The 15,340-nt window shown below is 36.3% G+C and overlaps 1 protein-coding gene across 3 annotated transcripts in view; it reads right to left on the bottom strand.

The window, feature by feature from the left end:
* The window catches only part of Atx-1 (Ataxin 1), a 94,141-nt gene extending 80,963 nt beyond the window's left edge, over positions 1-13,178 (bottom strand). For all 3 annotated transcript variants that reach the window (XM_065222426.1, XM_065222429.1, XM_065222428.1), the window contains exon 1: positions 12,336-13,178. The gene's annotated coding sequence lies outside the window, so the exon portion shown is untranslated. The remainder of the gene's footprint in view (positions 1-12,335) is intronic.
* Between the last annotated feature and the right edge of the window lie 2,162 nt (positions 13,179-15,340).

The raw sequence follows: 15,340 nt of genomic DNA, 5'->3' as shown, positions 1-15,340 counted from the left end.
TTTCCCTGGTCCAAATATTAAATGTAGCTGACTCGATGAGGAACATCATTAGTTTGATGGTTCCGATGTTGGATACTCTTTTGAAGCAACTAGCTTTTAAGTGGCCTTTGCTTTAGTTGATCATCAACTTTGATGGATAACATTGCAGACCTCTCATAGTTGTTTCAACCCAAGCCCCTTTTTTGTGACTTGTTGCAGTTTTGATATGAACTATCAGTCCTCTCACGAGAAATCCAGAGCACTTGCCCGTCACCGCAGTGCATCTCGCATGATTAATCGTCGACTGTAACACATTCAGAAAATTCCATAATTCTGACCGAAGTCTCAATTTAAAAATCCTTCAAATTCTGTGACTCGGAAAAAGTTATGATCATGGACGTAGTCATAGTTGTATAGAGCTAAGATCTATTTAATTGTCTATGAAATCACGATCTCCGATTTTTTTTTATGATTCTGAGACTTGGCATAAAATTCAATACTTCGTTGTTTATTTATTTAACAAACAAGTAAAAATATCTAGTACGGAAAATATAGATAAATCTGAAACCAGACTGCTCTTAATGTGTTGAGACTTCAGAGTAAATTTACATACAGCAGGGCTGATAGCAGTGTTAAGCAATAAAAATAGTGAATTAGTGACTAAAATCATTATAAAAAGTGACTAAAAAGTTACCAAAATCATTTTAAAAAGTTACCAAAATGTGACTAACATTATCAGAAAACTTTCAGAAATAGAATTATGCAAATTGATTTGTCAGTCACCCAAAAAAATTTAGGCATCGATTTTCTATCTGTACGAATTCGTCAAAAGTTTATATTGCAAGATCTTGCACAACTAGATTAAAAACTAACAACACTGTGTAACACGACGTCCAATAACAGAGATATTTTACCATATTTGAAATGATTATGGTCTCCTGAATTAAAGTCTAGAGTAAATCTATTCTCTAACACGTCACGCGTTTTAGATATGAACTATGATAATCTTTATGCGATCTGTGAACTTGCATCACGAAGGTGCTCCTCGTTTGCTTGGTTACCTAATAAGAAGACATTACCTAATTATTAGAACTATTTACGAAGTGAGGAATGAAACGTCGAGATAGCGTTTTAAAATATTAAATAACATAGTTACCCAGATCTAATTCTTGAATTACTAAAAAACAGAATTCTTCTACAACAGGAGTTGCTATTCATGTGCCGAACATCTTCTGTGCCGAACATCTACTGTGCCGAACATCTACTGGACCGAACAAGGCTGAATAAGTCATTAGGTCGTCTTGGGACAGGTTTTTCCGAATGTTTCTACAATAAAGTACCATAGTTTCACTAACGTATGATCCTAATTTCACGCATTTTCCGAAAATACAACCCAAATGTATAATGGAAACATTTTAAATTGAGCTAGAAATTCTGATAGGTATTATTGACTAGTGTAAAGGAAAAAAATATGATTTTAAAAAAATTTACAACATCTTTAGAGAACTATTTTAATTCACTCTGCAATGCTCATTACATTATTAAAAATTCTTGCTAGGAATTGCCTGAAGAATTCTCCTGAAAATTCACTTGGATTTCTCCTCAGCATTTACTTAATATTATGCGGAAATTCCCATGGAATTATCTTAGGAATATTTTTTTTTAGTTCTGCTAGGAAATCCCAAAAATTCTTCGAAATGCTGATAATGATGATGATGATGGTCCCATCTCTTACCCCTACAAAAGTTTGAGCTGGACGATTTATGTTTAAGATTATTAAATATGACATTTCAACCAGGTTAGCAAACAAAATCAATTACATCTCAAAACCAAACGCATTATTTTATTCTGCATGCGCTGTAATCTCGATATTTGTGTTGCATTGGCCAGAAATAAAATGGAAGGGCAAAAGTCTAGATGAGGAGCGATGATTGATTTGTATAGCTGTATTTGACTGACAATAGTTAAATCGTTTTTCAGTGGACATAGAATTCCATTCTTCTTGGCAATTTTCTTGATGAGATTGTCAATGTGAGAGTTGAACTTAAGTGTGTCATCAATAATCACGCCAAGATATTTAATCTCCCGAACGCGATGAAAAGTCTCATCATCAATAACAACAGAGACGTTCTCATTTACTCGATTCCGCGAAATTTCCATAAATTTAGTTTTACTTGTATTCAATTTCAACTGCTTATACTTCAACCATCTACTTAGAGAACGCAAATCTTCATTCAAGTGTAAAATGGCATAATATAAATCCTTAGCTGTATTGAATAACACAGTATCATCTGCGAAAAGATTAATATCGCAAAATCGTAAAACAAGTAATTAATATACATAATAAATAACAGGGGCCCTAATACACTTCCCTGGGGCACTCCAAGGTTATTCCCCACGGGACTGGAAGCAGAATCATTAAAAACAGTCCGCTGAGTTCAGAGTCAGTCTGAGAGTCAGACAATTAGCTTTCAAACCATTTATATGCAGTACTCGTAATTCCAAAGCGCTTGATTGATCTTAACAATAAGGGCCTAGAAATTGTTTCAAAAACGCGTTTAAGATCAAAAAAAAAAACCAGCAACAATCGTATCTTTACACTCCAAGTTATTTTTCCACTTCGCTAATACCAAATTCAACGCGGTTTCACAAGAATGACCTTCCCGATATCCTGATTGTTCTGGTATCAACAAACTATTACTATTTAAATACTCCAACAGCTGGCCTTTAACAACAAGTTCTAAAACTTTCTCTAATGTGTGAAAAATGTTGATGGGACGAAACTCTTCGGCTTTAATCGTTCCAGCAACTTTTTGAATAGGGACCACTAAGGATTCCTTCCAAATTTGTGGCACATGTCTAGTTTATAATGATTCATTAATAAGGTCCAGCAAGATGTGGCCAATGAAAATGCTGCTGGGATTCTCCTTTGAATTATCTGAACAAAATAAAACCAAAATATCCTTAGAATACTCTTCGAAATCCACTTGAAATTTAGCTCAGAATTTTCTAAGGATTTTCTAAGAAAGCCGTTGGAAGTATTCTTAAAATTCTAATTGAATATATGTTGGAATTACCGTTGAATTTTGCTCCTTTCCTTGGTATTCAACTCACAACTATGAAATTTTCACCTGAAAAATTACTGTCCGAAGTACCATGGTATTACATATTTCTAGAATCTATTTTAAAATCTGTTCAAAACTGGTTTGGTTAAAAGTTCTTTTAATAGTTCTTTAAAGTAACTGTATCCAAGGGTCTTGAGATTTTTTAAAGAGAGGAAGAAGCACCTTTTTTTTTCTATTTGGCATCGAAGTTCACGAGTTTATCCCGGTGACATCGAATTTCCGGCATTTTCCAGTTATCCCGATTTTCCGGTCACACTGATTATTTAATTTTGCAGCTGAATCTGGACTCCTACAAGGTGCGAAATCTCAAATAAAAGTGTGCTTTGATGATGCATCGTCTTGGTTTCTTCTGCGTACTTTTTCGTAAGTTAGTTTAATGAACTTCCAACTAAGAACTAAGCATAGTGTAGCACTGTTACAATTTTAATTTATTTTTTAACAAATTTTACATTGCAATGCAAGCGGGAATGGCGAAAATAGTGACTTTAGTGACTTTTTGTCGAAAATAGGGACTTTTTAGTGACCACCTTCAAAAAAGTGACAAAGTCACTAAAAAGTGACCCGCTATCAGCCCTGAATTACAGGTACATGGACATAGCATATTTTTCGAAGCCCAAAACGCAAGCCACTGTGCTGCAAAGAAGCAAGCACCAAGCTAAATTTTCAGAACTTCATGACTTCTGGACGGTAAGATTTATGCCAATAAAAGCAGATGAGCCTTCGCTAGACCATGGCCTTAAGGACAACATCAATGATCAATTTATTTAGTCTAGTTTATTATCCTACCAGCGGGACTATGTAGATCAATCTGTCTTCTCCAGAAATATTCAAATATCATTGTGACGTGAGTGAGCACAGCGTACAAAACAATATAAATTTTTAATTTTCAATGAAGTATAAATAAATCAAAGGAGTAATCATTTCAAATGCACACCTACTTACTTATGAGTCAACGAAGCTATAATAAAGCAGCCGATTGTTGTAAACACGCTGAACGGGCGACGAATAAATTGCTTGTTGCCACAACTGCCATATGAAAGCGGCGGGGAGCAGGGAAGAAGCTTGAAACGAGTTGCCTTGTATGTAGCTGAAAAGCAGAACTTTGCATGTGTGTAAACAAATTGTTTGCATGTATTCGAATAACAAAAAGTTGACATTCCAGTAGACCGGTACAATGAAGCAAAAAAGAATCGATCGAGATCATACAGAGACTATATAGTGCTGACCGGCGGCGAGAAAGAGCATCAGCCGACGATAGAGTCACAAAACAGTGACGCAGATAATGCCATGCGGCGGCAGCGACCGTTGCCAAAAGGCAAATAATGACGAACCGAAGCAGGCTTTGAAAACATGTTCATAAAAATGTTCTAAAAATAAATCAGAGCGCGCTTGGCGACTGTGACTATTACTTCGAATGGTGTCATTGTATTGTACTGTTGTTTCTGTTGTTATAACATCTGTTTATGTACAGAAACAAATAATAACAAGTTTGGGCGAATAAAAGCGCTGCCCCGGAGAGTATCAACAGCAGGCGAAGAGAGGATTTTTCATAGAGAAGAATAAAGCTTTACCAATACATGCAATACCACTGAAAACGTGATGATTTGTGATAACGAACTGTAATTTATTTAAACATACTAGCAAAATATTGAAAACACAAATTGTTAAAATATGACTACAAGATAACATAGGCCACAATTACAGAGGTAAACGTGCCCGTGCTTATCTGATTCCATTCATCGATTGGACAATTGCGACAGAATCTACCGTAGGAGCGCAACCAAAGCACCTTGCACTTATCTACTGATAAATACTGAACTGAATGTCATTCATTGACAAAAGAGTCAGTTTATCAATTTCTGGCGAATACAGGTTGTTTTATTATTATTCAAAGTTTTCAGAAACCTACGTTATATAGGATTCGAAGAAAATGTACCCTTTAGGCCGAAATTAATGAATATTTTAACTTTTGTCACACAAATTCAATCTTGTCAACCCTGTCAACCTGGATGGTGTAGGCAATCCGATGTCAAACAAAAATGTAACATGTGCTTTACCAAAACGTAATCACATATTTCAACAAATTTTAAAATATTTGGCAGTATGGAATCGGTGTGTGGCTTTGAAAGGAAGGGCTGCATGATTTGAACAAAAAATAAGGCATAACTTTATTTTAAAATACCTTCAGAAAATGTTTTACATGTTCTTAAACAAATCATAGTAAGGCGACGAACCCGGTGTAGTGGTTAGCAAGCTAAGGGTTACGAGTTCAAATCTGTGGATGGTAGGACGTGAAAATAGGCACCTCTCAATGATCGTGTAATGATCGCGATCTTTAACTCATGCATAGCATAGCATAACCGATTGCACAAATCGTGGGTGGCTATATAATGGCCAACCAATACATTTTGCACAAATATCGTGTGTTGCCGTGAAAAAACACTTGGGACTAGTGGTTTTTCCCACACATCAAAATCTACAAATCAAGCATCGCATTTATACACCTGGCCACATCCTTACAATCGCAGGGGATAGGAAGGAAAATTAGTCTAACATCTACTTAAGAAGGTGCAGGGAACCCATACTACCTTCATATATGCCACGCGAGGGAACATTTGTGTTAATAGGAAATGGAATAAACTTAGGAATCTCTATTCGGCAATATACACACTATGTTTTTTTTTATGCAGAGATGGGCACCACCGAGCAGCTCGGCAATCTATTTTGCTGGATCTCAGTGATATTATTATACAATTAGCCGAGATTGAGTTAACAAACGAGAATTTTGCCGAGATCTTGGCTAATAAACATAAATTTTGCTAAGATCTCAGTGAAAATAAATGCCAAGCCTGCTAATCTCGGCAAAAAAAATCTAAGTGTGTAATGTAAAGATTATGTGAAAATGTAAATAAAATTAAATGAATACAAAAAGAAAGATCTCACCAAAACTATCTGCTATAAGCCTGTCTTTCCATGTTTTCGAAGGTGTTTCATGCACCACCCTTGCCACTACTCTCCAGCACGCGTTTTTTTCACACCGAAGCATTAAGACCATTCACCACTCTGTCGCATGCGTTACTGGATTGGAATTTACGGAAGAAAGCGCAGACCTTCCAGTGTTTGGAGAACACAGCAAAAAATAAATTTTAATACTACATCCATACATGCATATTACATGCACTTCAATCATGTCGAAAATCTCATGTAATTTTCTTGGCTACAAAAATAAACAAATGCACACACTAAGTTTTTTTCACCGAATCTCGCAAAACAATTGCCGAGATGGGCACCACTGAGTGCTCGGCAACCATCTCGGCCAACAGCAAATTTGCCGGGGATCTCGGCAATCATAAAATTCACGGTTGAGAATTTTTGCCGAAAATCCCAGTAAACAAAATTATTGATTGCTCGGCAAAGCATCCCTACGGTATTAAAAAATACTGAATATCGGCATTTTTGGTTTTGTTGTTTGTTTCAAGTTAAAGAAAAAGAAGAAAAATATATTATCATGTGAAAAGAAATAAGAAACACTGCAATGGGATTATGATTCCGTATTTCATTCAAAATCATCACAAAATCATACATCACAGGAAGTTATTCGGGATTTACATTTGAGGGACAAGCAACAGCAGCAGGAAATGCGTATTCTGGATATGAATGTGTAAATGGCGCTAAAACTCTTCGACATTGGCTGACGGCAAAAAAAAACAGGTGATAGAAGTCGGCCTACAAAAAATAATACTGGCGATATTAACAAGTTGTTAATTAATAAGTTAATAACAACAATTGCGTACTTACGAAAAATATCGTAGATCCTGCCGTCCTCATTTTGCACTTGAACACTTGATTCATTATTCCGCGATTTACAGCCAATTTTGATTCACAAGACGAAAAATGGCGGGTGGAAAAAAGTGTCTGCTGTATTACCAAAATTCGGCAATGGATGAGGTAAATACAAATACTGAAATCGCAGTAAACGCAATTGCTGATTTCGATATTATCTCTATTTACTGAACTACTTTGTCGAATTTTTGTAAAAATAGATTGATTGCCGATACTTCGGTAAATTTTTTTGGTTAATCTCGGAAAAAATATGTTGGTTGCCGAAATATCAGCAAAATTATGAATTACCATGTCGGACCAGTATTTTTTCTGCCGAGCTCGTGAATCTGTTTTAAGTGTGCAGTAAAAGCAGCGTAATGTCAGTTCATGCACTGTATTAATGATAATTTTGTCCTTTTTGGTAAGTAATAATACACCATATTTTTGATACAATTGAAGTGATGTGATATCAAAATTAATTTTTTTTGCAGTGTATATCTGATCACCAAAACCATCATAGAACGATTCTGATCTTTAACCCAATGATGATAGGCAAAAATAACGATTAAAAGGACAAATAAAGTCATTTTGCCTGAAATGGACGGGAGAAGCACTGCATTTGGAGAGTTCGTCAGAGAAATCCATCTGTGGCAGTTTAGCCAACAAGGCATACAAATACAACCCCAGATCATGCTGTATCCCGAGATCCAGGAGAAGTACCAATAACCTCCTCGCTGAGCTACTGATTGAGTCAAACATCCTCTGAAGTGTAGATAAAACAAACGTATGAACCTATAGCCATCATGACGTGACATGCATGGTCAAATTATTGGAAGTTACGTACTCGAAGACGTCGCTGAACACTGCGATGAAGATGTTCACCAACAGATCACCACCAGACAGACTTCTACAGTCTCAAGAAGATCAGCGTGCACAGATGTTCCTTGAAACGCTTACGTCTCTAAATAGACTCCAGACATCTTCGGAAATATTATAAAGTTTGTCTGCCGGACAGCAAAACGATGGTTTTGTATAGGTGGGTATAATTAGATCGGAGGATGCAGCATGACCCCAATATAAGCAGAAGTAGTTACAGCAAATATTGAAGGCCACAACGCGATAGGTTACATTCTATAGCTGACCGATGTGGAGGTTCAAGCGAAATGTCCACTAGTTTAGTGCACACTTAATCACGGGTTCCGTTCAGTAATTCGGAAGAAAAATTAAAGCCGTTGGTCCCCGGTTCACGAGTTGATGGGTCGATAGGTAGGGTCCAGGTGTGGGAGCTGCCTTCCTGGCGTCGATAGCATTGATACTCAGCACGGAAAACAAGAACGACGGAAAACAAATCAAGGAAAAAAACCTGGAAGCCAACGCAGGAGTGCAGAAACTGCCACAGAATTGGGCAGTTTATATTCCTGCATCGACTTTTAGATGTTTCAATGATTTTGAAGGAAGAGATCCACCAACCAACTGGCTGAACCACCAGAAAGTGCTAAACCTGAAACTCAGTACCCAAATAAAAATCATTTTAATCTTACCCTTAGTATGGAACTTTAAGGAATTCACTGACTTATTCTTCAAAGTACTAAAATAAAAATACTGAAAAACTCAGCAAAAAAAAGTAAACAAATAAATTACTGAAAAAGTCAGCAATTCTTTTACTCTGAGTTAAACGGTAATTTTTGACAGTTGAGAGTTGATTCTGCAATTTAAGGAATTTTCAGTAAAAGTAAAAACTACTGGGTTGATTACTGAAAACGCAGCTGTATAAACACCCAGTAAAATTTTACCGACTTCGCTAATCTAAACTCTGTTTGTAGCTGCCGATTTTCCCGGCGGAAAACAAATACAAACCCGGGAAGACGCGGCAGCCGCCTATTGAGTCTCTTTGAATTCCGTACTATAAAAGGGCCTGGATCTATTGACGTCACTTCCGTCAGTGTCGACTCAGTACCAATAATTCCAGTTTCGGATTGTAGTTTACATGTGTTATCATTAAATAAACAAACCAAATATAAAGGAAAATTTATGAATCCAGTCCATTTCGCACAGAAATTAAAAATGTTACACAAATCGTTTCGAACGAATTTAAAAAAAAATATGAATTGGAAACAAGAGAGTATTGTTTAAACAACTTTGTATAAATTTTCAAATATGTATACACATAACTTTCTTCTTCTTTGTATTTCAAGCTTATTGCTTATGGCATATAAGCTTATTGTGTGCACTTATCTTAAGTACAAAAATTAATAAGTTGAACTCAGATGCATCTGTTCCTTTCCTTTATTTAACGTCGGTCTCTGTTCCGCAATCTAGTGCCAATCACCGACGGACATCGATTGCCATGTGCAGGAAGGCAGCTTCCACACCTGCGTAGGATATCGCACCCATTCACAACACACATGGGCCGGGACCAACGGCTTCCCTTCCGAAGGAAGACGTGACCAGAGATGTTTATGCCTCAGAAAAATCCCACCGACCTCGGCTGGGGATTGAACCCAGACCCATTGGGGTGTTAGAAAGCAGTTACGCTTACCACTACACCACCGGCGCCGGCTACTCTGATGCATCGAAGTTAGGCTATGACAACTATGATGTAAGAAATTCTTCGGGATCAAAACAAAAATAAAAATCATATAGGGTCGATTTCCCTAATGTAGGCCTAACTGTCAGCTCAACTTTCCATAATGCTGGGTTTACACTAGGCAAGTCAAATGATCAACTCAATTGAATTCAATTGGCTTGAAAAGTTGAGCCTGGTTCAATTTTTTTTCAATTCAAGTGAGTTGATCAAGTCAGTTTAATGGCATGGTTTACACGTGCAATTCGCGTTCAAGTCAGTTGAATTCAACTGACTTGATCAATTGACTTGCCCTATCTAAGCCCAGCTTTAGTATCAAGTAAAAATTTAACATAAATTCGATCACTACTAGCAGCAGTACCTTCTTGTCTGCCATTAGAAAAGAATAAAGAGAGATAGCAAACTATACTATCTCTTTCTAAGAAACGATGTGCAGCGGAATCAGTTTTGTGTCGAGTCACCTCTCTGCTACAGTTTTACACACTGTGAATGAGAACGATCCAAATTTGAGTTTAGTTCACTCATAATCCCCAAAAGTGCAGGAACTCAGCGATGAGTGAAATTTGTCTCATGGTTTCTGTGGAAAACCTAAAAAATCTGCCGGAAATGAGGAAATTGACGAAAATTTTATTCAGCCTCTGAGTAGTACCAATAGACTGAGTGAATCCAATCTTTACTGTTCTCAAATTCGGGATTTTTTCCCTGGAAAACCTGGGAAAACATGAGGCAGATTTACTCATCGCTGAGTTCCTGCACTTTTGGCGATTATGAGTGAACTAAACTCAAATTTGGGTCGCTCTCATTCGCCGTGCATGTTGTAAATAGTCTCGTAATATCAAAGGAGCTTGTAAAGTCAATATCAAGCATTATATGTTGTTCCAATATAACGCATGATATTGACAGCGTATGAAAGCGAAAAAATATAATTTCGCTAATGATTATGCCATCACTGATTTTGACAAATAGTACAGTTTAGTAAGACCTTCCAGATGGCTGATAGTTTTGACCAAAAATGTGTGAATAGGCAAAATATTGTTCTGTCTAATTTCTAATTATACTGACCACATAGTTTTTGACAAAGTTGTTCATTTGAATGCGGACTAATGAGCTAAATATTGTTTTGATTCATTTCTACTGATCGTGGTCATATAGAAAGCTTTCGTTTTAATCAAAGTTTAGTTTATTGAAACTATTCAGATGGTGGATAGTTTTGACTGAAACTGCATTACTAGGATCGTTTTGCTTAATTTGTCATGATCTTGACCACATAACAAAAAGTTCCCGAGTCCCGCAATGTTGTTCATTTGAGTGAGACCGTTCAGCTGGCTAATTAATTTCAAAAATGTGTGACTTCGGTAATTTTTTACCGAACTTTCAACAGCTGAACGTTCAGTAAAACTGTAAATCTCATTTCAAAAGCTGTTTCACTAAATTTTAAATTCAAAACACTGTCACCCTTGTTTAAATAATCCAATCTTGCCATTGTGGTGAAGTTTTCCTTATTTTGAAGCTCTAAAGCTAATGAATTAACATGTTTGATTTTTACCGAACAGTTCAGCTGTTGAAAGTTCGGTAAACATTACCAAAGTTGGTAATCATTTTTGTTTCAAAAACAGTACTCACTTTGTTCATAGAACTTAAGCCCAAGAACAATAGTTGCATAACTCTGTTTCATAATTATTCTTCACCATGTGTATAAATAAGAACTTATCTTTTGAAAAGAAGTATTTTTTATCCTCAAACACACTTCTTCGAACTATAGGAGACGTGTCTTTTGGAACCCTTATAAATATTATGCTTAGAACCAATTCCCATCCCATCACAAGTAACCAACAAGCTCGCTAATCGCCATTTAAGAGATATAATGTTAATATGGAGCTTCCGAACTTTATATAACATTTATATATCAACCTTATACCGCGAAACGGCTAATTAGAGGACTCGTTGATATGTGCTATGAACGCTCAATCATATCGGTTGCATAAATAATGGGAGGCATACTGCATATTTGATGATTATGACCTGCATTTTCTATGTATGATAAATTTAGTCAATTACCGGTTTTACCGGTATTAAATTTCTCAATACCGCAAAACCGGTTTCTCAAAAACATATCCGGTAATCAAAATCCTAGTTTTAATGTTTTGGAGTTAGGTCGACGCCATTTAATTTGATATACACACTTGACGGCGCCGTTGATTGAGTGGAAAAAGTGGCTGTTTTCCTACCCAAGGGGTCTAGCTTCAATCCTAGCCTGGTCCACGTGTTGATGGATTCGGTATATAAACGTTAGGTGTGGATACCTTGGCATCAGTAGTTGGCAACTATAATTGCGGAACAATATACTCAAAGATGAAAAAAATCTTTCATACTAAAAAGATTCATCCATCGGAACAATGGTAAAACAGATAAATGTAAGATTCTCTTATGGTTCCGTAGGTGAGGTATGCAATTCTATAGCGTAGTCGTAACGATAACCCATTTAATTAAATAATTCAATTCGTAAATTAAATCAATTCTATTAGGTACAAACTTACATACATACATACATACATACATACATATATACATACTCACCTCATAAAAAGGATTTGCTCAAAAAGATTGACTCTGAAAATATTGCGCACAGTGCAAGTACTGTATCATTTTGCGATATTATGAATGATCTAGTGCTTCATACATTCTGTTTATTTCATTATTTTTATCTATGATCAGGAAAATTATATTCAGCGCAACAATTCAAGTATGACGATGATTGCTTAAATATATTCAAACGATAGGAGCTTAAACCAAATACGGCATAATTCTTTTAACATAAAACTCACCTTAATATTTGATATTTGACCTCAAAAAGATCAGGCATCCATTAAAGAACCGTCGGAAAGATCGTCAAAAAATGAATTCTAAATATGACTCAAAAGTGGTATCAATTTTTCAATCTCATCGTCACTTTTATGATTCTCAATAAAATTGAATAAATAATTCATCCGCTTCGTGTTATTCAAATGCCGCCGCCGCTGCTGCTGCTGCTGCTGCTGGGTTCTCTCACATTTTGTTTTTTTTTTCGCTTAGTAGAAGCAACAATCTTTTGCACTCATACACCTGAACACGTATACTCAAAGTGGCGGTGTTCTATTTGTTATTTTTATCAATACATTTTCAAATTTGCACGTATTATCACACACTTACATTTAAGTATCGGCGTTAAGAAGCAATTTTAACTTGTACTAATATCTAATCTGCACACATCTCGGATGCAGAAACTTACTCCTCACTATGATTTAGTTTAGCAACTTAGTAATTATTCTCGCTCACATACAATAGCACATTATCTATCCTATAGTATATCTTCATCCACTGTCGTAGCTTTGAACTTGTTCTGAAGCTTAAATCTAAACGTTCATAAATCTTGATCAAGCTTCAGAACGTGAATTATTATCTTATTTTCACAACGCGTAAACGAAATCGTGATACCGACTTCAATTTGGACACTTTTCCAGAATTCAGATGACTGAGAAACGCATTGCCCACTCACACTATAGAGACTGAGACTGCATCTCCGACGTCAAAACTTGTATCTGATCCAACCGATGCCCACGCTTGGCACGAAAATGATTGAACAAATCAATTCGAACACGTTTGCAGGCCGGTTGTCGGTAAACGACTGAGTTGAGTGTCTCTTCAAAGAATTCCAACCCAACCTGACTTGCTCTCGCTCTTCTCTCATTACGTTATTATACTATACACACTGAATGGTGGAACGCCAATGAAAACACAAACACTTCCATGTTCTACGTACGAAACGAAACGCCACAGAATCATACAATCCTGTTTTGAGCAACAAACTAAGCAGTCTGTAGTAAATGTGGGGGTAAATGCTACAAAACGACACCGTCAGTCGAAAACCACAATGTCGCAACATATTGGGATATGGAGATCACGATGAATAATATGAAATTTTCTTGTTGTGTGTTGAGCAACCAGCAAAATCAAAATGTTTTATAGTAATTTGAACTGAAGATCTTCGACGAGTTTCAATATCGACCTAGTTCAATAATTGTAACTAGGTGTCTTCCAGAACCTGAAAACTAAAAAGAAGACATTGTTTTCTACCACTGAATACAAAGAAGTTCTGTTTAGAATACACAATCTTGCCACGTGACGTAACGTAAAACTCACAGTTCACCCTTATTCTGCATTCCACTCAAAACGGATTTCCCATAAAAATGTTTTGTATGGGACATCCGTTTTGAACGGAATAGAGAATAAGGGTAACTTCGTGGAAAAAATAACCAAATAATCACCACCGATAAACAGACATAACACATTGAACATTTCTCACTGTAAAACATCGTCGTTAAAACACTACCGCCATCTGTTGAGTACACTGTGACATGCAGTACACTTAACAGATAGCGGTAGTGTGTAAACTTCAAACGCAAGGGATTTGAATTACAACAAAATCTTGTGCCAACAATCGAACTTATTGTACGTAAATCATACAAGTAAAATTAACATATTGTTTTTACAATAGATCTAAGATACGTCCCACATAGTAAGTTTTTTCAGGTTTGTTTATATAATTAAGATACATGGGGTTCTTTTTCTATTTTGGAAACAATAAATTATTTGGTTGTTAATCGTTATGGACAATAAGATTTATTGTAAATTTAAAAAAAGTCTACTGTATGGTTACAATGCCTCTCATTGTACCTGTATGGTCCTTTGTTTACGAGTTACCCTAATAAATTGTTATGATTAATTTGCTTAACGACGTATTCGGGTATGATCCAAACCATTTGTAGAATAGTTATATTATTTAGGTTATCGTTCATTGATGTTATTTTTTTATTAGGGTGCTCCACCCCCATATATGATTAGAATAAATTATATTTCAGTTTTCAAGTTCTTAAAGATACTTACAATCATTGAAATACAATATTGAAAATCATCGAATATCTTCAGTGCAAATTTCTATAAAACATTTTGAGTTTTTCGGTTGCTCAACACACTAGGATGTTATCATTTACACCTATTTCCATCGTATCTGCCCAGACTGCATCAATTAAGCTAGCGTTGTGCGCTAAGCCTCATGTGCCCCAATAGAGAGCAAGAAGCGACGAATAAGAACCACACGGACGGACGACGGGACCGACCGACGGCGATCGGTATTCGTACCTACATGCAAAAAAGTAAGCAAGCACATACCGTAACCGTATACGGCTCAAACCGGGAGATGCGGTAGTGACCTGTGAAAGCTGAGAAGGTGGACGAAATGAAAAATTGGTGACTAGAAGACAACCAGTATGAACTTCGGAAAGATTTGATAACTCTTTGTTGAAATGCGTAACGTAGAGCTCATAATAGTATATCGCAGATAGTTATCCTACTACATATATAAAAAACCTAAATTTATCTACTTATGGTGGAATCTGACCCTGAATATTAAGACCTAATGATACGTTTATGGACATAAAGCTCAGTTTTGGAGTTAGGGAGCGACATTTAGAGAAAATTGACCCCCTTAGTCACGTTTTTCCTATACTTCATGCATTGCTTGTCACAAATTTATAAACCCCCCTCTCCTTTCCCCTGAGAGCACGACGTACTTAAAGGATGCTCCCTTAATGATCTTGTTATCCAGGGCTCATTAGAGTGGCCCAAAATAACACTTTACCTAGGTTTCCACCTGAGAGATCAACCTCCATAATGAATTTCAATCATCAAAAGTGGTTATCAAAATAAGACCTATAGTTGATTTGATACATCTAATGGTAAATTTTATGACAAACTACTTTGCTCAATATAGTATACGCCTATGAATGATTTT

The sequence above is a fragment of the Ochlerotatus camptorhynchus genome, unplaced genomic scaffold (assembly GCF_037179485.1).
Source record: "Ochlerotatus camptorhynchus isolate MF236.1 unplaced genomic scaffold, CSIRO-AGI_Acam_v1.1 ptg000169l, whole genome shotgun sequence".
Classification (NCBI taxonomy): Eukaryota; Metazoa; Arthropoda; class Insecta; order Diptera; family Culicidae; genus Ochlerotatus; species Ochlerotatus camptorhynchus.
The sequence above is the reverse complement of the archived record's forward strand: the minus strand, read 5'-3'. Positions and strand labels throughout refer to the sequence as shown.